The sequence below is a fragment of the Tupaia chinensis genome, unplaced genomic scaffold, assembly GCF_000334495.1.
Source record: "Tupaia chinensis unplaced genomic scaffold, TupChi_1.0 Scaffold140218_1, whole genome shotgun sequence".
Classification (NCBI taxonomy): domain Eukaryota; kingdom Metazoa; phylum Chordata; class Mammalia; order Scandentia; family Tupaiidae; genus Tupaia; species Tupaia belangeri.
In genome coordinates, this window is record NW_006200097.1 from 1517335 (window position 1) to 1538826 (window position 21492).

The 21492-nt window shown below is 39.6% G+C and overlaps 1 protein-coding gene and 1 long non-coding RNA gene across 2 annotated transcripts in view; one reads left to right on the forward strand and one right to left on the reverse strand.

Annotated features, from left to right (window-relative positions):
• Positions 1–21492, reverse strand: part of SESN3 (sestrin 3) — a gene marked incomplete at its 5' end in the record, with an annotated part of 69579 nt that overhangs the window by 42034 nt on the left and 6053 nt on the right.
• LOC102494039 (uncharacterized) lies at positions 3831–18296 on the forward strand. The gene is made up of 3 exons (XR_336609.2): positions 3831–4420; positions 5534–5583; positions 17917–18296. It is a non-coding gene; the product is annotated as an uncharacterized LOC102494039 (long non-coding RNA).

Sequence of the window (21492 nt, forward strand, 5' to 3'; positions counted from 1 at the left end):
GTCACCTGCTGGCTCCCTCCCAACCTGTTTTTAAGCTTATTTATTTGTTGCTTCAAAGGGTGAGAGAGATAAACAGATTGAGAGACACACACAGCAGGTTATTCACTCCACATCCACTCCAGCCTCAGCCAGCCAGGGCACGGATAGGCAAGTGAAGTGGAACCTTCCTGTGTGGTGCCAGAACGCAGAGCACTGCTTTATTGCCCTGCCACCATCTGGCCTGCCCTAACTTTTCTTAGGGAGTTCATATAATCATAACAGACCTTCGCATACAGCTGTTCCCTCCCTAGAATGTTATCTCCAAAGAATACATTTTTCTCTTCTAAGAGAGGGCTACAGGATCGTCAGCGTGCCAAGTGTGCTTGTAACTGTTGGAGCATATGGGTTGGCTGGTAGGCCGAGATGCCTCAGTGGAGTGCTGGCAGCTGCTGCTGGCTGCTGGTTGGGTGCTTCGAGGGGCTGCTTCTGCTTCCTGCAAGTATGGTGGGCGGTTCCAAAGAGCATCCAAATGGGCAAGAGCTGAAAGCTCCTCCCCATGGGTTTAAAATTAGCCCTTCAAAGGCTGATGTTACTTTCCAAACCAAACAAATTTAGCTTCCTTAGTTGCACCCCTGGCTATTATTTCGCTCAGATGAGTGAATCACACTGGGAACAACTTTGAGTCTTCTCAGCACAGTTACATGAATGGTAACAAGACCTCAACAGTAAGTCTTATGTGACAAAGTACATTTCTGAAACAATACAACCAGTCCAGTAATAGCTTTTAGAGGACTCAGGGATGAATCAAATGATCATGTAACTTTATAAACAAGAGCAGACATGAACTGATCAATGTAAAGTGAAGCAACTTTTACCTATAATGGAAGTAAATTTTAAATAGCAATTTGGTGAGGGAGCAGCAGGGGGTGTAGTGGTTAAGGTGCTGGACTCCCACATGGCCAACCATAGTTCAAGTCCCAAACGTGGTGGCTTGCTTTCTCACTTTCTCTCTATCTCTGGTCAAATTTTTTTAAATAATAAAAAATAAAATAAAATTAATTCTCAAAAAAAGCAATTCAGGTGGACATATACAATGATTTAATGATCAGAATCAAATTGGTGAACGTCTTTAGATACTTTAAACGTATCAGGAAACATCTGCATATAAGTACAAAATTCTTTCCTATTTTGTTAATGTTAGTATTTGATTTCTTAGAGGAAAATACGAAAGTACAAACAAGTATCAAATAAGAATGCTATATGAAACAAGAGGCACCAAATTAATTTCCTTAATAAGCACTAAAGTAACATTTATTCCTGTAGTAGAAAAATAGGAAATAGATGTTAAGAAGACTTGAGTGGCAGGGACCTGCAGCTGGCGTCATGGCTATGTCATTGGACTGCCATGTAGTCGACGACAGTTCTAGTCCCAGACCCAGTGGCTCAAACTCTTGCTGGGCGCATGTGCGCACATGCCCAAGATCCCAGGAGGAGAAGGAAATGCAGCGTGGCCATCCCCCGGGGGGTGGGGGAGATTTCTCACTTTCTGTCTCTCTTTCTCTGTCTTTCTGGCAAGCACACACACCCTATAGCAAAAAACCTCTCCAAAAAAAAAAAAACTATGGAAGACAATGACTTGAGTGGCAATATCCTATAATATCCTATGAGTTAAAAGGCAAAACAGTCTTTGTACAAAAGTTGATAACCTCCTATTCCCCATACATGTACTTTTTAAATTTAGAGAACAAGACTGTAGCATTTTTCTTAATACACATTTTAAAAATTGAATAGGTTTCAACACTACACATTTCCTCAGAGAAAAAATTAAAACAGTATGTTAAATGGTAACAGTGTAGCATGTAACCATAGGAAAATATTTAATCTCTTCAAGCCTAAATTTATTTTTCATAAAATAGGCATAGTATCTCAACTTTTTAAGGTTAGTAGGATTAAATGAGATAAGGTATGAAGAAAAAAAATACAGTACTTGTTCAAGTACATAGGGAGTCCAAAATGAAAACCGGCCCTACATTCGAATTTTAGGTAAGACCATTTCTATCAAGATTTACTAACTTCCTTCATTCGAGATTACGTTTTCCTAAATGCTTCATTAAGAAATAAATGAGGTGGGACCAGCAGTTAGCATAATGGCTATGTCGCTGAACTCCCACGTAGTCAACCGCGGTTCGTGTCCTGGACCCGGTGGCTTAAGACTCATGCCAGGTGCATGTGCGTGCATGCCCAAGATCCCGAGAGGAGAATGGAGGAGGAGGGATTGCGGCGTGACCATCCCCCCTGGGGGCTGATTTCTTGCTTTCTGTCTCTCTGTCTCTGTCTGTCTGGGGAGCACATGTCCCCTGTTGCGAAAACCTCCCAAAAAAAAAAAAAAAAAGAAAGAAAGAAAAGAGGTGACTGTTGGTACTATCCCCCCTCAGCACCCACTTCTGTGCACTCTGCCTCTTTGTAGTTTTAGTTTTTCTTCCCGCCCCCCAATTACAAAAGTAACATTTCCTCAATAAGATACAAATAAGCGAAAATCCTCTTTAATCTCACCTAATGGAAACAAGCACTGTTAATGTGGTGGTGTCTCTTTCCACAACATTTTTCCAAGCATATATATTATATGCATAGCTAAAAAATCACTAGCAATCCTAATTTTAGACAATTCTGTTATTTTACTTTTCCTCATATACTCCCTAGGAGACAAGTTAATGAAAGTTCCCTCTGCGGCCTCAAAAGTGACACACTTCAAAGACATCTGTGACTGGGGGTGGGGAGGGTGATTTCTTGCATTCCCTCTCTCTCTGTCTCCTTCTGATGAGTGCCTGCCCTTATGGCAAAAACCAAAACAATCAGTCAGTAAACTGCTTCAGGTATGTGTGTGTGTTTGTTTTTAAAATAGGTTTTTAAAATAGTCAGGACAAATGAAGCTTTCAAACTGCAAAATTATAATGAAGTAAATCAGCATAATTTCTATCAATCCAAAGATATTTTGTATATTTATAAGAAACAGCACTAAGTCCCTCAGGGAAAAACCAGTATTTAGAAATGAAAATGAAGATCAGATCCAAGAATCTGACTAGCTGGAAGGCTGAGGGAGAGGAGGGAGACTGAGGTGTGACAAAACTGTTGCGGATGGCTGTCTCTTTCTCTCTCTCTCTCTCTCTCTCTCTGTCTCAAAAAGAAATGTCAATGAGTAAAGCTTTCTTTCCATACTTGAATAAAATCCAAATCATCTTAGTATTTATTCTGCTTTTAAAGGCTCTCAGCAGAGGAAAACCAAACCTCTCCTCTCTCCTGATAAAGACTATGGTCTCACAGCTCCCAGCTAAGCCGTGCAAATGTATTTACCCACATTACAGTCTGCAGACTTATAGATGGAAAGGAAACACTGGGGCACCTGCATGAAAATTACTTGGCAATCCATAATAAAAACTGTAAGGTTGTTCATTTCTACTTGGAAGATAAGAATGGGGATAAAATGAATTCCCATGTGTTTTCCTTTTTTTTTTTTTTTTTGGAGAGGTTTTCGCTATAGGGCGCGTGCGCTCACCAGACAGACAGAGACAGAAAGACAGAAAGCAAGAAATCACCCCCCAGGGGGGATGGCCACGCCGCAACCCCTTCTCCTCCGTTCTCCTCTCGGGATCTTGGGCATGCGCACACACACGCCCGGCGTGAGTTTTAGACCATCGGGTCCAGGACGCGAACCTCGATTGACTACGTGGGAGTCCAGCGACATAGCCATCATGCTAACTGCTGGTTCCCTGTTTTCCTTTTTTGATATCATAAGTTTCTGAGATGAAGGAAAGCAAGCACAGAAGAGAACAGCTGGAAGCATGGTTGTCATAGCTTTAAGTAAGCAGCCTGTGTACCTGAGAGCCTCATCTAGAGGGTGAGGAAACAGGGTTACAGTATGTCCCTCACAGGGTGCTATAGTATAAAGCTATAAAGCCTAATGAATGCTCAGTATTATGTATGGTCTTAACATCTGGTAAAACCAGGAGGACCCCAAGTGGCGGAACTGCACATTCCCAACCCAACAACTCTCCATATCAAATGAGCCAGGTGCAATTCCTGCTTGTTTCTGAGTTGCAGATTTGCGTCACAAATGCACTGTAAGCCCACGCAATTGTGAAAACAAGCCAATCACAGCTCCAGCGGGCATCTCGCCCTCGTGATATGACAAAGCCTGCCTCCACTGCCCAGTCACTTCCTGTGGCTGCTCCCCCTGTTCCTCAGTGCCACTTCCGTGCAGCTCTGGACCGCATGCACTGTCTGCTTTCTCTGGGTAAATGTGACTGATGAAGCGCCGCCTCTCGCAGCTGTGCTGCACGAGGTGCTGTATGCTCAGCTACCCCCGCAACCCAAGGATGGGAATCAACTCTCACCAGTGAGGTGAACAGGAGGCTATTAAAGTAGGCAATGAGAACACTTTCTGGTAAATACTTCTAAAGCTCTGAAAATAATGTAGTATTATATACTACATATTTGCTATTACTAAAATTACACAATACTGAGTTCATCAAGTACAATGTCAACATTCGAAATGTCTAAACAGTCTCTAACAAGTTAAAGAAACAATGTATGGAATAGACTGGGTTTACAAAACTATTCATTGGTTTATGGTAAGCTCAAAATTCAGTATTTGGCTTAATGAATGATCCAGACATTAAAAATGGTCTCACATCACATAAGTGAGAAACATTGATTAATAAAATGACTGGTTACAGATCCTTTATAATGTTATTTATGCTGTTATATTTTTATTTTCTGGAATTAAAATTTAGATGTAAGAAAACATTAAAAACAAAAGTCATCATCAAATCTGCATTCCTCTGCTTTAGACATAAGAATGAGAATTTAATATTTAACTACCCCCCTTTTCTTCCCCACACAATAACATATTTGGGCAACTGAAATTTTATCCATGCCTTCATAATTGTTGAAGATAAATAATAATCTATAAATATCTATAAAAAACTAAAATATATTATTTATATCTCTTTATAATTATTAAGGAAAACATCCCTCTCTATGACCACACAGTAAGCTATCTGAAACCAAGTGTGATTCCATACACTTGGGGCCAGCAGGTGACATGGTGGTTAATGCACTGGATTCCCACATGGCCGACAACAGTAGAGGCCCTGGATCTAGAGGTTTGCTTTCTCATTCTTCCCCTAGCCCCTCACTGTCTCTCTCTCTCTGGTGAGCACACATGACCTATAGCAAATTAAAAATAATAATAATTAATATAGAATTATTTTATTTAATTTTATTATCATCATTTTTTTTTTCATTGAAGTTGACCAGAGAGAGACAGAGAGAAAGAAAGTGAGAAAGCAAGCTGCCAGGTCCGGGACCTGAACCATGGCCAGCCATGTGAGAATCCAGCCACCTCAACCACCACACCACCTGCTGGTCCAATAAAAATAATTCTTTAAAAAAAGATTCCATACACTTTTTTAATCTTCAAAAATCCTAGAATGTACATGTTAATCAAATAACTGTAAAATTATTTTATATAATAACCCACTTTTTCTATCTTCAGGTCCTAGTAAGTGGCACCTCTAGATGAACAATGTTCCAATTACAAATTTGGTAAGTTACTGAAGTGTATATAAGTATTATTATTTGCTATAGAATGTAAAAGTAGAGTAATACAATTGCAGCTATCTTTTGAATTCAAATTTAGCAGAAAAACTAATTCTCTAATGAAATATTAGTAAAGCCTCAGGCTTCTAAAGAGAAATCCTGGAGAGACTGATAGGATGACTTAAAGGAATATGCTACAGAGCCAACTGCAGAGCCTGCGTCCATTTCCACATCATACATATCTATGTCAACCCATCTGAGGCCTCATTAGCCAGAGATACACACATCATTATTCCCTTGGTGACTTATCCACAGCTATTGTGGACAGCTATGAAACCTAGTATCTTTTTTTTTTTTTTATCTCAATGCATTTTTTTAAAAGAGATTTTTGCAATAGGGTGCGTGTGCTTGCCAGAGAGAAAGAGAAAGCAGGAGATCACTCCCGCCCCTCCCCGGGAGATGGCCACACCACAATCCTTTATCCTTCAGTCTCCTCTTGGGATTTTGGGCACACATGCACATGCGCCTGGTGTAAGTTTGAAGTCGTCAGGTCCAGGACTCAAACTACGGTCAACCATGTGGGAGTAATCATTGTGCCATCAGTTGGTCCCTCTATGCATCTTTATTTTACCATCTTGTTTGAATCTGATCTCTGCACTATGCTTCATTTAAACTCTTGGGTTGCCAGAGAAGTCATGACTTTTTAAAATGTTTTTCTATGAAAGAATGCATTATGAGTTTTCTGACCACCCAATATTTGTAGCATTATTTCAAAATAGTAATAGATTTCTGAATTTTTATAAAAAACACACTAAAAACAAAGGACAATGAGAAGATGCAGACGGTAAAAATAATCTTCTATAATCCTACCACCCAGAAATTAAGACAGTTAATTCTGGAGCCCATCCTTCTGTCTTTATCTTTTTAAAAATAAAAATGAAAAACTTCCTAATGTTTTATTAAAATCCAGTCTTTTCTTCTCTTGTCTAACCTAGTATAGACATCTGTTTCCTTCTATATATAGATCTATAGCCTAAGAACTGCTCAGCATTCCACTGAATGTATGTCACATAATTTAACTAATTTCCTTGTTAACAGTAACCTCAGCGTATGAAGCACTTAATGGCATTTTAAAGATGACAGCTGATTAGACTGGAAACTAGCTCTGTACCGCGATGTAGAGAGGAAACAACTATAAAAAGGAAAAGGACAGAGAGATTACGGCTGGTGGTGTGGTCTTATTCCCTGGTCTCTAACACAGAGCACCCTCACTGACTTTCACTGAAGGCCAGGAGGTCCAGCAGCGAGAATTAAAGGGCTCTGCCTCTTAGGTGGGAATGGAGAGGAGGCAAAGGGGGACAGGTTGCCAGCAGTCTTCTAAATAGGATGCGTGATCTGTAGAACCCAAATTGTAGGACTCAGTTAGGAAAAAATGGCATCATTTGCTGAGCTTTTATTTTTAATCTTGTCATGGCTTCCAGCATTCCAGAGATAATTCTGTTTAAATGACCCATAATTTAGTCAGTATTTTTATTCTTTATGAAAATAAAATTACACCTAGAGCTAAGCAACTCTTTTTTTCTTTGGCACGAGCCCCCAGGCTATTGTAAGCATATTTCTGAGCTTTTCAACTTTTCTACCAATCTGAAGGTAATAATTATCACTCATTAATAAAAGGAAGGAATTGTGCAGCATCTCAAAATACTCGAATTAAAGGGTGCAATGAAAAAAAGGAGATGTGTTCCGCTAGCTTTATCAGCCATGCAGTAACTGACAGGAAATATTCTCATACCTTACTTTTGCCATACTGCTATTTTAGACCATAAAATGCTTTTTTAAATTTCCTTTTTTTTTTTTTTATAAGGCTCAAAGTCAAAAGCTGACTGTCCATTGCCATGGAGACAGTTCTATTTAAGGTACTATATTAGTTCTTTCCTCACAAAAGGAGAGAAAAACGGTCAATAGAAAAGTGCTCCTCTCTATGGTTTCGAATGAAGTTGCTGCATAAGGTTCTGTGCAGCTGATACTAAGGGAATTAGGAAGTGAGGGTGGGGTGGGGTGGGGGAGAAAATTCATAGAATTCATATTTTTTTCTGATTAAGACCAATATAGGTTAAATTTTAAACCAGAGGCAACCGGGGCCAGCAGGTGGTGTAGTGGTTAGGATCCTGGACTCCCACATGGCCAACAGTGGTTTGAGTTCCAAACCCAGCTTGAAACTCATTCCAGGCACATATGTATACATGCCCAAAATTCCAAGAAAAGAATGGAGGAGAAGGGACTGAGGCAAGGCCATCCCCTTGGTGGAAGGGGGTGATCTCTCTTTCTTTGTCTCTCCGGAGAGTGCACGTACCCTCTCTATCAATAGTCTCTCAAAAAATTAATAAATAGAGGCAAAATGAGGAAAATATTCACTCCCTCAAAATTAGATACAACCAAAGGACAAAATTAGTTTCACAGAGTTACCACCCTTGAATGGGATCTGAACTAACTGAGACAATCTTTGCTTTTCAAAGGTAATCTTTATTGCATCTAGGGTCCATGCACAATACGCATGTCTCAGGTTTGTTTTATTTTGTGGGCTTCCTGATTTGGCTTTCTGACACTCTACCTGTGATTAAGGGTAAAAGCTACCACAGGTGAAAAAAGTATATATAGTCACTTATTTAAGAGGCTCAACAATGAAAACAAATGTATCAACACAAAATCTGTCTTTAGGATGCTATCATTTCGCCTTCAATTTAAGAAAAAAAACTGTTCTCCATGAAAGCTTAAAATATCGTTCTTCCTTGAAATAAAAATAATCTAAGCAGGAAAGACCCACCAGAGTCTACCAATGTTGGCACTAAAACACTTATTTTTATGTAAGCAAGCAATTCCCAGGGATATATTCACTTTTTTTCTCTGTTTTAAACAGGCTTCCAAAATCCAATTCTCTTTATTTTCCTTAAGCTAGAGTTCAGACTCTAGAAACAATAAGATACCTTTTTCTTAAGGCTAGAGTGTATTGTACCTGAAAGTCATAAATCTGTATTTTAAAAACAGGCCAGAGGAATTTTTCTGATTCTGGGTTTCTGAAACTGTCATTATCACCTACTAGCAGGGTTTCAGTAGTAATATGAAACAATTTTTTAACTTTTCTTTCTAAACAATTGATAATGTGTGTTGATGAAATGGACATAATCACTTCCCACTTACGGAAGCATTTGGTTAACAATCTTAGATCTGGAACTGAGTATTTACAGTAAAACAATATTTATTGATTGATTGATTGATTGATTGATTGATTAGATTTTTGCCACAGGGCACATGCACTCACCTGAGACAGATGAAAGGAAGTAAAATGAGAAATCGCCCCCCAGGGAGATGGCCACGTGATCATCTCTTCTTCTCCTCCACTCTCCTCTCGAGATTTTGCACACACATCCAAAGTGAATTTTCAAGCTGCTCTATCTGGGACTCAAACCACAGTTGGCTATGTGGAAGTCCAAAGCCTTAACTACCACATCACCTGCTGCCCACACCCCCCCTCCCAAGTTAATTCTTAATAAACATTACTATTCAAGGTTTGGATAACCATGTGAATCCCAATGACATTCAGGAAAATAAACCCGTGATCAGCAGTAAATGGCTTGTGCAGTAAATGGCTTGTGAATTCAACTGCTTTCAAAAAATAAATATCTACTACAAAACAGCAAAGAGGAACTTAAGTACTTGAAAGAAACTTTTCTTAGCAATAACTGTAAACCAATTACACAATACAGATGTTCCAGAAAAGTACTGTTCAAGTTTCTGCGAGTCCAATTTAGGTTTTCCACTGACTTACACCTTTATATGAGAAATCTTTTACCTTGAATTGACTGATTTGGATAGACAGCACATTACATTTTAGCTTTCAGGTGCTCTACAATGTCTGTCAAACAGCTAATTAGCCATAAACACTAAATGCATTAAGCTGACTATAAAAGTAGAATAAAAAGAAATGGCCTTTTACAATAACAATGCACTCCTCTCTTCTTTTATGGTCATGTAACGTGTACCTGTTACTGAAAAACTGATAAACAAGTGAGGAGTTCTAGAGGACAAATTATTTTTATGACATCTGAGTACTCTTTATGAATGGTAACAGAGTGGTTTATTAGATGCAAGAACTACTAAATGCACGCTGCCACCATTGATTCCAATTTTAGCAGCTCTCTAAAATAAAAGGTGGAACACCCCTTGGCCCATTGATAGCCACAGCTTTTTATTCATATTTTAAAAAATAATGCTTTAGTCATTTAAAAAATTATTTTTTATTTTATTTATATTTATATAAATATGACCTATAAGTATATTTATATAAATAATAGGAACGATTAAAGTTAAATGAAGCTATTATGAGGAATGAGTAATTTCTTTAATTTTCAATCGTGTCAAATATGTCCTTCACAATAACACTCTTTTTTTTTTTTAAGAGGTTTTTGCTATAGGGTGAGTGTGCTCGCCAGACAGAGAGAGAGAGAGAAATAAGAAATCATCCCCAAGGGTGGATGGACATGTTGCAATCCCTTCTCAATTCTCCTCTCGGGATCTTGGGCAAGCACGCACACGTGGCCGGTGTGAGTTTTAAGCCACCGGGTCCGGGACGCGAACTGTGGTCGACTACATGGGAGTCCAGCAACATAGCCATTACGCCAACTGCTGGTCCCCTACTATTTTTTTAAGAGAGAGATTTTTGCTATATGGCACGTGTGCTCGCTGGCAAGACGGAGAGAGAGAAAGTGAGAAATCACCCCCTGGGGGGATGACCACACTGCAATCTCTTCTTTTCCATTCTCCTCTGGGGATTTTTGGGCATGCATGCACACACGCTCTGCAGGAGTTTCAGGTTGCCAGGTCCAGGACTCAAACCACAGCTGGCCATGTGGGCGTCCCATGTGGGAGCTTAGCGATATAATCGTTATACCATCTGCTTGGTCCTTCTGCAATACTGCTAATAAAGACCTAATAATTGGTAAAGAAAGTAAGATAAAACCACATAGATGTGGTACACTTACCTTCAAAAGTTTAACAATAATTCAAAGTACAGTATTTCCTATTGACTTTTTATACATCATAGAAACTTTAAAAAATGAGGTGCAGGGACCCAGCAGGTACTGTAGTAGTTAAGGATGCTAGCCTCCCACATGGCCAACTGAGGTTCAAGTCCTAGACCTACTGGCTTGCTTTTTCACTCTCTCTCACTCACTCTCTCTTACTCTATCCCTCTCTGGTCAAATTAAAATAAATAAATAGAGAAAGTTGAATAAAACAATTCTTCAAAAAAAAAAAAAAAACCCAGGTGCACTAGATTAGTGATTACTTCACAAGCTAAAAGAGAAAAAGATTGTCCCTATCATTTTCTGTATATTTAATTCTCCTGCACATAATTATAATGATACACCCACATAACAAGAGTTGGTCAAAGCACTTCCTAGCACATCTTGTTTGAAGGATACATTATTGAAATGCATAATTGTTGGGGCCAGCAGATGGCGTGGTGGTTAAGGTGCTGGACTCCCATATGGCTGACCAGTTTAAGTCCTGGACCTGGTGGCTTGCTTTCTCACTTTCCTTTTCTCTCTCTCTAGTCAAATTTAAAAATAACAACAACAAATTAATTAAATAAATATTTTTTAATGCATAATTGCAATCCTCATTCCAATGGGAAGCCTGACCCGCTAAGGCCTACATCGTGCATACTGCACTGGCTGAGTGTCATCACTCTAGGTGGATATCTTTAGATCTCAACCATGGAACATCACTTGCTAATACTCTGACCAGTGGGTAAGCCCAGTTAATGAATGTTTAATTTTTAAGGCTTATCTCCATAAAAGAATATTCTCAATACCTTGATTTCTCATACAGTCATCACTTCTATTTATCAGAAGAGGGGTTTATTTCTATTAAATGGCCTTCCCCTCAGAAGACGACCTCCCCTAACCTCCCAACGCTAACACCCCTCCCTGCATTGGAGCTTCTTGGTCAATGCTGCAGTACATGTGTGGTTCACCTATCAGCTGACACATTCCTTAGAGGACACCAGGTAAAGTAGTTTGAGGAAAGTAGATGGGCAATTGGGACTTTAACAGAACACGACAATTAGTTCAACAGGTTACAGTTATTTACTATGGAAATACTTTGTTCACCGTATGACCTGAGAGCCGAAAGTACTCATTATCTGGCCCACTTCAGAGTTTGCCAAATCCTGCTCTATGCCATCCATCCAATGGACATGAGCTTGAAGATCACTGTGAGACTGAGAGGTATGGTGCAAATCATCACACTGCTTAGGTTTACCCTGACATTCCAACAGCTTGGTGACACGGTGGTAACACTGCTCAAGCAAGGCTACTTCCAAATGGGAGACTGCAGGTCCAATCCCCTAGTCAACCTATACACGCACCTGTGATCCTGGCTGGCTGGAAAGGCTGGGGAAGGATCACAGTGAATGACCCTGCTGGGGATCATGTTTCTGTCTCTGTGTCTCTGTCTCTGTCTTGCTCCCTCTCTCTTGTGCTCTCTCACAAAAACTTAAAAACAAACGAACCCTGATGTTTTTATTGTATGTTCATCCAATTCCTAACAGGTAGGAGCATTTAATATTTGTTCAATGAATAAACAAACGGAAGATATTCATATAGTAGTGAGTATTTTATAAAAGTTAAAACAGACTTAACATTTCTGGCCCAAAAATGTGAATGTCAATAAAAGGTAACAGTGTTTAACAGAGGATCCTGATAAGCATAAAATGGCATTAAAACCTAGAGATTATACTTATGTTAAATACTATCAACATAAAAATTAATATATAATATATATAAAATATATAAGTTAAAAGATAATCTTTTCATTCATGTTGCTTTTTTTTTTAAATTTTTTGAGGGTTTTTTGCTATAGAATGTATGAACTCTCCAGAAAGAAAGAGAGAGACAGAGAAACAGAAAGCAAGAAAGCACGCCCCTATGGAGGATGGCCATGCTACAGTCCCTTCTCCTTCATTGTTTTTTATAAAGAAATAATTATTTAATTTAATTTTAATTATTATCATTATTAATTTGACCAGAGATAGTGAAAGAAAGAGAAAGTAAGAAAGCAAGCCACCAGATCTGGGACTCAAACCCTGGTTGGCCACATGGGAGTCCAGCACCCTGAACCATCATGCCACCTGCTGGCCTCTCTCCTCCATTCTTGGGCATGCACGCATATGGTTGAGTTTAAGCCACCAGATCCAGGACTTGAACTGCGGTCAACTCCATAGGAGTCCAGTGACATAGCCATTACGCCAACTGCTGGTCCCATATTACTTTAAAGACAACGATGGGTATCAAAACATATGCAACCGGGCCAGTAGGTGGTGTAGTGGTTAAGTCTCTATACTTCCACATGGCTAGCTTGGGGTTCAAGTCCCAGACCTCCTGGAAGCTTGCTTTCTCATTCCTCCTCTCCTCCCCTCCTTTTCCTTCTCCCTCTCCCTCTCCCTAACTCTGTCTGGTGAGCATGCATGCCCTGTAGCTAGTTAAAAAATGATAATAATGATAAATAAAATAAGTAATTAAAACAAAAATGTTACCTGGCTTTAAAGGTACTACGCCGGGCCAGAACCTTGGTCAGTGTGAAGTGATATGCCAGCCTGACACTGACCCACAGCTGTCCCTATACCCTACTTATTACCCAATATGATCTCTTCAACTCCTGACTATCAGATGGAAATGCATGAACAGTTTTCCTATTAAACTTAAGAGTCAATTGACAAATACATCCATGGAGTGAACACGTTAAAAAATATTTTTGCCAACAATATCATTACTCTACTCAGTCTTGAGTAAACCAGTCAGGAAAGATAGCCTCTAATGAAGTAGTTACTTAGATTTCAAGATACATTTTCCTTTGAAAACAATGTTATACTCAGCTCTCCAGGCTAATCAGTGAAGGCCTATTGAATACTCCTGTAACACCCTGGCCCTTCACCACACATCTTGCCTTGTTTCTATGGGAAATTCTCTGAGTTCTGATTTACAAATAGCAAAATCACATCTCCCCATAAATCCCTTCCCCCAGCACAAGCTCTTTGTTAAGACTGGAAACCTTTCTTTCGATATAGTATTGGGCTCGGGTTGGTAGGAAGCCAGAGGGAGGATCTCATCCCAGAGTTTCTTCGCTTCCTGTACACAACATTCTTTACCTTAGCACAGAAAGCCAAATAAAGGTGGAATTGACTATGCATGTTATTCCTTATCTTCATAAATAATTTTTTATGGTGAAAAATTACCAGAAAGTGAGAATATGTCATAGTCTTATCAAGCAACATGATATGTAAGATGTTTCTAGACAGTATCAGATACCACAGAGGTACTGAATGATTCAATGTTACTGAATGACTGGCTGGCAGGAGAAGTAGGTCAAAGTGTGCGGGAAGTCAGAAAAAACTAACTCGAGATAAGGAAAGAATGGTCACATATTAAAGACTTACTTAGATAAAGAGCTCATTATGTGGATTTAAACTATTCTATTCAATAAGAACTTCAAGCTGATTTCCTCTTATAAAGTGATTTTTTTGCATACCTAATATAAAAATAAAAGTAGCAGAGCCAGCAGGTGACATGGAGGTTAAGGCGCTGGATCCTACATGGCTGTCTTTGTGGTTTGAATCTCACACCTGCCAGCTTGAAAAACACTCCAGGAACATGTGCATACCATGCCCCAAATCCTGAGAGAACAAAGGAGAAGGATTGCAGCATGGCTGTCCCTCCAGGTGGGTGATTTCTCACTTTCCTCTTTCTCTGTCTCGCTCTGGTGAGCACAAGCACCTCACAGCAAAACTTAAAAAAAAAAAAAAAAAAGGCAGACTATCTTTGAATTTTAAATCACTTGTATTCATCTCTTGAATAATCAGGTCCTATTAAACTTCATTAATTTTGCATTTTACAACAGTCTTCTGCATAAAGAAAAACATGAAAATGTAAGGCAACACAGTGTTTATAACTATCTAATTAGCCAGGCTTTGGACTTAGGCCTGGTTTGAATTCCTGAGCCTGCCACTTAGTGGTATTATAACCTTCAGCAAGTTACTGAAGCCCTCTAGGCCCCAGATTCTTTATCCATAAAATGTGAGTAATAATTCCTCATTGGTTCACTGTGATGTTTCCATGTGATCTATGTAGAGCTTACTTAGCACAGACTAAGGCACAACAGTGGCATTCAACAGAAGCTACTGTTGTTATTGATGTTATAAATGTGTTCTTGGAGAAAGACAGCAGTCTTCCACAAAACCCAGTTTTAGTTACCCATGAAAATTTGACCTTAAATATTTGGCATATATCTATAATTAAAAAGATAAATTTCTTTTTTTAATTGTATTTATTATTATTTTTAATTTTCTTATAGGGCATGTGAGCTCACCACAGAGGGAGAGAAAGCAAGTAGCCAGGTCTGGGATTCGAATCTCAGCCACATAGGAATCCACTGCCTTAACCATCATGTCACCTGCTGACCCTGATAAATTTCATTTCTTCAACTGACTGGTTCCATTTCTGTAGTACAGGAAGATCTAAAAATAAAATCTATGAAGGGCTTTCCAAAGGTTCATGGAAAATGGAATTTAAGTATGAAATTTTTTTGGTGCCAAAAAATATTTTCAAGAATGCATTCATAGTTTTTTCATAACATACATTTTCCATATATTTTTAAAAGTGCCCCCCAACTCCATGTATCTGAAACAAGAACGTATCTTGGGGCTTGACAGTGACACAATGTTAAAATGGTAAAACCCTATGTTCTTCAAGGCTGACCCACAAGGGAAGGTTCCAGGTTCAAGTCCAGAGACCTCCTTGAAGACTGTGGGTGCAGGTTCAAGTCCAGAGACCTCCTTGAGGACTGTGGGCATACACCTATGTCCACAATCTGGACTGGCTGAGATGGGGGATGGGTTGAAGTATCAAGACTCTGTTGGGGGACTTCTGCCTGTCTCTCTTGTTCATAGAAGAAATAAATTTCTAAAAAGTCCCTCTCCATGGGACCAGCAGTTAGCATAATGGCTATGTCACTGGACTCCCATGTAGTCAACCGCGGTTCACGTCCCGGACCTGGTGGCTTAAACTCACACCAGGCGTGTGTGCGTGCGTGCCCAAGATCCTGAGAGAAGAATGGAGGAGAAGGGATTGCGGCATGGCCATCCCCCCTGGGGGGGTGATTTCTCACTTTCTGTCTCTGTCTCTCTCTGTCTTTCTGGCGAGCACACACGCCCTTTAGCTAAAAATCTCTCCAAAAAAAGAAAAAGAAATGTTCCTTTCCATTACAAATAGCTATTAATTAGTTGAGAATAAATAGAATGTACTCAAATATGTATTTTATACTTGTTATGAAGTCTCTGGTGCAAGAAATAATTGACTCTAAAGATCAGTTATCATACTTATTCACGGTATGGTCAATAGAAGTTTTTTGATACATAAGGTAAAGTATCTGTCATATCTTATGAGAAGCTTTGAGCAGCAAAATGCAAGTTATCTCAACTCATCATTGAATTCTAATTACGGATAAAATAGCCCATAATATTCAGGTATCCCTGCGGGGGGGGGGACAACAAATGAATGACTCACCTCTGGGTGGATCTAAAAGGGCTAGTTACGCAGCAGTCCAGACCTATGAACAATTCTGCTTCACAGTTACAAGGAGTGCTGGCTGGCCAAAGGGATCACAGCTGGCTTGGGAGACTTCCAAAGCAAAGGGCTTGGGGGAAGTGGAGGAGGAAAAGGCTTAGCCAGAATTCCACAGTGAAACTGGAATCGTGGCAGCTTGCCTTCAGAGGATGGTGGTAGTCTGAAGATAGGTCCAAGCCACTCTCACAGTCATGCCTCACAGAGCAGGGGCAGATTCCAGGAGGTGGGACAAGTGTTCCTATCAAAGCAATGTCCGTTAACGTTTCTGAGAAGGACCAGCAGCTAAGGCCAGTGTCCTGACACTATAGGCAAACAATCTTGGCTCCTATCAGAACTCCCTTCAGATAGTTGTTTGACATTTAATTGAAACATTAGCATAATCACAGAGATGAGAAAATGCTTAAAACAAAAACAAAAACAAAATGTTTACAAAACAGGCACCAATGCCCTTTATATTCTCAAATAAGCTTTGCTATTACACTTCTGGAAATGTTCCTTAGAACAAAAAAGGGCTGTAAAGAACATGGGTCCAGCAGGTGGCATGGTGGTAAAGGGCACTGGACTCCCACATGACCAACTGCAGTTTGAGTCCCAGACCTGGTAGCTTATTTTCTCACTTTTCCTCTCTCTCTCTTCCTCCACTGTCCCTCCTTGGTCAAATTAAAATAAATAAAATAAAAAAATTTTAAAAAAGAACAAACATAACAGACATATTTTGGAAAATGAGAAAAATTTTCATTTTATGAACTACATAACCTATATAAATATACTGCTGATATTTATAAATGTCTTTAAGTCAATATCCTATTTTGCTAAAAATAAACTCTCCAGGGACCAGTAGGTGGCATGGTATTTAGGGTGCTAGATTCTAACATGGCTGACTATGGTTTGAGTCCTGGACCTGGTGGCTTGCTTTCTCTCTCTCTCCCTGGTCAAATTGAATAATAATAAATAAAACTAAATAAATATTTTACAAATAAATAAATTCTCCATTAACCAGTTCCCCCAAAGAAGTAACCTAGAAGCAGAAAAACAAAAATTATTAGCTGTGATTCAATAAGCTAAGTGCAACAAATGCGGTATAACTGGGTAGTGTGGCAGTCCAGAGGACAGAGGGAGAGGGAAAAGAGGTTAAAATACAAAAAATTAGGAAAATCATTTTAGAGAGGCTACAAGGGTTTTAAAGAAAAATTTGATAGATAAGAATCTGACATGTTACCTACAGATTCAGACCCTACAGGATATATACATTGAAAGAGATTATATTAAATCTATTTACATTGTTGGACATGCGACAAAATGATTTGGCCTGGAAACATATTTACTGTATATAGCGAATCCTACTTTCACTCCCATCCCACTCCCAGCACAGTGGGGTCCAAGGGACAGGTTAGACACTGGCAGTCCTTTGTACGTCTCACCTGAACTACTCAGAGTAAATCAGTCCTTACGCCCATGCCTTCCAGACATGGACTACTGAATTACACGTGGTTGTTGGCTGTCACGACTCTGGGTATAGTGTCCACCCCTCGCCCCTGCTCACTCACATGAAATGGAAGTCTCCCATACTTTTGAGGACTGCAGTGCAAATGCAGGAACGCCCACGTTGAGAGCTGACCTGTCTCGAGTCTCCCAGTGGTTTTGTTTTTCTTTGTTGTAGCCATGCTTGGTATCAGGACCTACATTGCTACTTGTCTTCTCTTTGTCCTTTCTGCTGTTGCTTCTCCCACACGTCTCGGCTTTCAGGCCAGAAAGGTAAGCCTTGCTGCTCAGGGTCTTTTCTTTTCAGCCAAGAACCAGTCAATTAAGAGCATAATGGACATAATCTTTGCATCTGCCCTTTCTTCGCTTGCTGCAAATGTCTAAGAAAATTCTCTCAGAGCTTCCCCACCCTCTGGCTTCTACCTGGTAAAGAGATGCTTATGAAAAGTGGAGAAAAAGCCATCTCCAGCTGGCCCATCTTTACCGTGAGAGCAGAGAAGCTTCCTAGCATGGCACTGAAATGTGCTAGGCAGCCTCTGTAAGCGATCCCCAAACAAAAAGCAGGTGAGTGAGTTAGCCTTACCCACATTTTTCTGTGAGTGGTATTGGCTTATTTTTCCTATAGAATTATTTATATGTGTCATACACTGCTGGAACTCCAGCTCTGCAGTTCTTAAATGTTTTGGTTTTGGACCCTCTTCACATCTGTAAAAATTGAGGACCCCAAAGAGTTTTTGTTTATGTGTGGGCTATAACTGTCAATATTTATTGTATTAGAATTTAAAACTGGAACATATTTAAATACTTATTAAAAATAATAAAATCTGAGCCAGTGGTGGTGAAGCTGATTAAGGTGGCTAGATCCCATATGGCCGTATTTCAAATCCCAGACCCAGTGGCTTGAACAAACATACCAGGGATGTGTGCATACATGCCCCAAATTCCAAGATGAGAATGGAGAATAAGAAACTGCAGTGTGCCCATTCTCCCCTGGAGGGGAAGAGGTGACTTCTCACTCCTCCCCTCCCCCTCTGGTGAGCACATGAACCCTGGGTAAACTACAAAAATAACAATGAAGGTAAACAACTATGTGTTAACATAAATCACATATTTTTCTGAAAATAACTTTATTTTCCAAAACACAACGAAATAGTGAAAGGAGTTGACATTTGCATTTTTGCAATTCTCTTTAATGTCCGTTTAATACAAGGTAGCTGAATTTTCTGTATTCAATCTGTGGTGATGTGTTTTAACTGATCTATATGAGGAAAACCTGGTCTGACACAGACAGTGTAGCTGCATAAAGGAGATCACTGCAAATATTATTCTTTGATACCACACAAAAACTTGACAAATGAGTTTCTTAAAGGTTGGGTGTAATGCGGATTCTGAAACCATACGAGAGAACTTAACTTCCTTTATGTTGCCAAAGGATGCAAGTGCTCACCAGAGGGAGTGGGGAGACAGAGAGAAAGCATCCCCCATGGAATGTGGTCATGCGATCAACTCCTTTCCTCCACTTCTCTATCCCCTAGGGATTGAACACACAGGCACATAAGCCCCGTGTGACTTTTAAGCTGCCAGGCTGGAATTCAAACCGTGGCCAGCCATGAAGAATCCAGCTCCCTGGTCTGCTAAGCTACAGGATGAGTCCACTTTCTTTACTACATTAAAATCACTGTGTATCTTGCATTTTGAATGAATCATTTACCTGTGATGATTTTGATACTTTTTTTTTTTCAAAAAATGAGTAAAATGATCCTGAAAATTCAAAGAAATCAACTGACACTACTTATTGCCAGTGACAAAAAGGGTGGCCAAATCCAAAGAGTAGGTCCACTGTGCTCTACTTGATTAGTCTTTGGCTGAAAAGGTAGAAGGCCCTGAGAAGGAATGTCTTCCTACATGTGTCATTTGGAAAATGAGTTATGCAGATCTCCCACATGCTGATATACCTTATTATACAATATCTAAAAATTATATCCATTAATAATACCTTTGATTTCAAGGTGAGAACCTTAAACAGTTGTAAAACTTTCAGGCTAATTGTGGTGGATACACATTTTCCAAAATTCTAATTTTTCCTTAAAAGCTTGAATTTTATCACTGGCAACATTTATTATTTTTCAGTCATAGTACTCACTCTTAAGAAGATAGATAGCAAACATCCAACTCTGAGTTACCAAAGACTGTCTGACAGGTGTGTTTTCAAGTAAAAATGGGACTATGTGAAAAAGGTAATTCATTCAGCTTGCGATGAAAACAACTGCACAAGTGTTTCCCTCGGAGAAAACCAGTTTGCTATGCAGCTGAAATGCTTTATTCACTTCCCAATTCATCCCACACACAGGTTGTTAAAACAAACACTCAAGGGTCAAGACTTAACAGAATTGAATTTTTTAGTGATTCTTTGAGCACATCCTTAAGTGAAATCCCCCCACACATACACACACTACTGAACATGTGGTAGGGAAGAGTATCGTGACCACTGCGGATATGCTATCAATGGTGTGCACCACCTCAATGTACACTAAGGGGCCAGTACAGTTTTATCCCCACCTGTCTTTGTAGGCAGTGAAGAAGGCAAATAAGATATTAACTTAATTATGAACACAGTTTTGAACTCCCAGGCTCTCTCAAAGTGTCTTGGACACCCACAGGGTTCAGTGGACCATACTTTGAGAATTGCTAGTTTATCTTATTAACCAAACAGTGGACAGATAAAAGGAGCCAGCTTACTCCTCTTCTATTCTTCCAGTTGATTGCAATATGTCTAAGAGTGGCTAATTTTCACATTTCCAGACAATATTACCTAGAGCATCTTAGGTACCTATGGGCATGGTACAGAAGCTGAGGCTGGGAGTGGAGGTGTTCCCAGTAGCCTCAATATTGCAGGGGACAATTAGAATACAGCTTATAATAGAGGCAGGATTAAGAATTCAATGGACTTATTAGATGTAAAAGACTAGGTTACTTAGACTTTCTAGTTTGTGAAAATCAACTGAGATAATGTAAAAGTTAAATACAAACTTAAATTATTATAACTGATCCTTTCAAAAGGGTAAAATGAAAAGAATGAAGAGATGGGGAGAAAACATTAAGAGATTTTACTTCCCAAACTCTTCCCCTAATTAAAAATACTTTGCTTACCCTAGATTTACCCCCATCTCTATTAAGCACAATATTCTTTTATTTATTTATTTATTTTTGCTATAGGGCACATGCACTCACAAGAAAGACAAGAGACAGTCAGAGAGACAGAAAGTGAGAAATCACCCCCCAATGGGGGGATGGCCACGCTGCAATCCCTTCTCCTCCATTCTCCTCTCAGGATCTTGGGCACGCACACACACGTGCCTGGTATGAGTTTAAGCCACCAGGTCCAGGACTCGAACCACAGTTGACTACATGGGAGTTCAGTGACATAGCCATTACGCCAACTGCGGTTCCAAGCACAATCATTCTTAATTCTTAGCACTTTCTTTATTTTTAAAGAGGTTTCTGTGATGTGGGCTAGCAGGTGGTATGGTGGCTAATGTGCTGGACTCCCACATGGCTGACTTTGGTTTGAGTCCTGGATCTGGTGGCTATCTCATTTTCCCCTTCTCTCTCTCTGTCACTTTGGTCAAATTAAATAATAAATAATAATAAATAAAATTAAATAAAGAAATAGTTTCTTTTTTTTTTTTTTTTTTGAGGGGTTTTTCCCTATAGGGCCCGTGCATTTGCCAGACAGAAAGAAACACAGAGACAG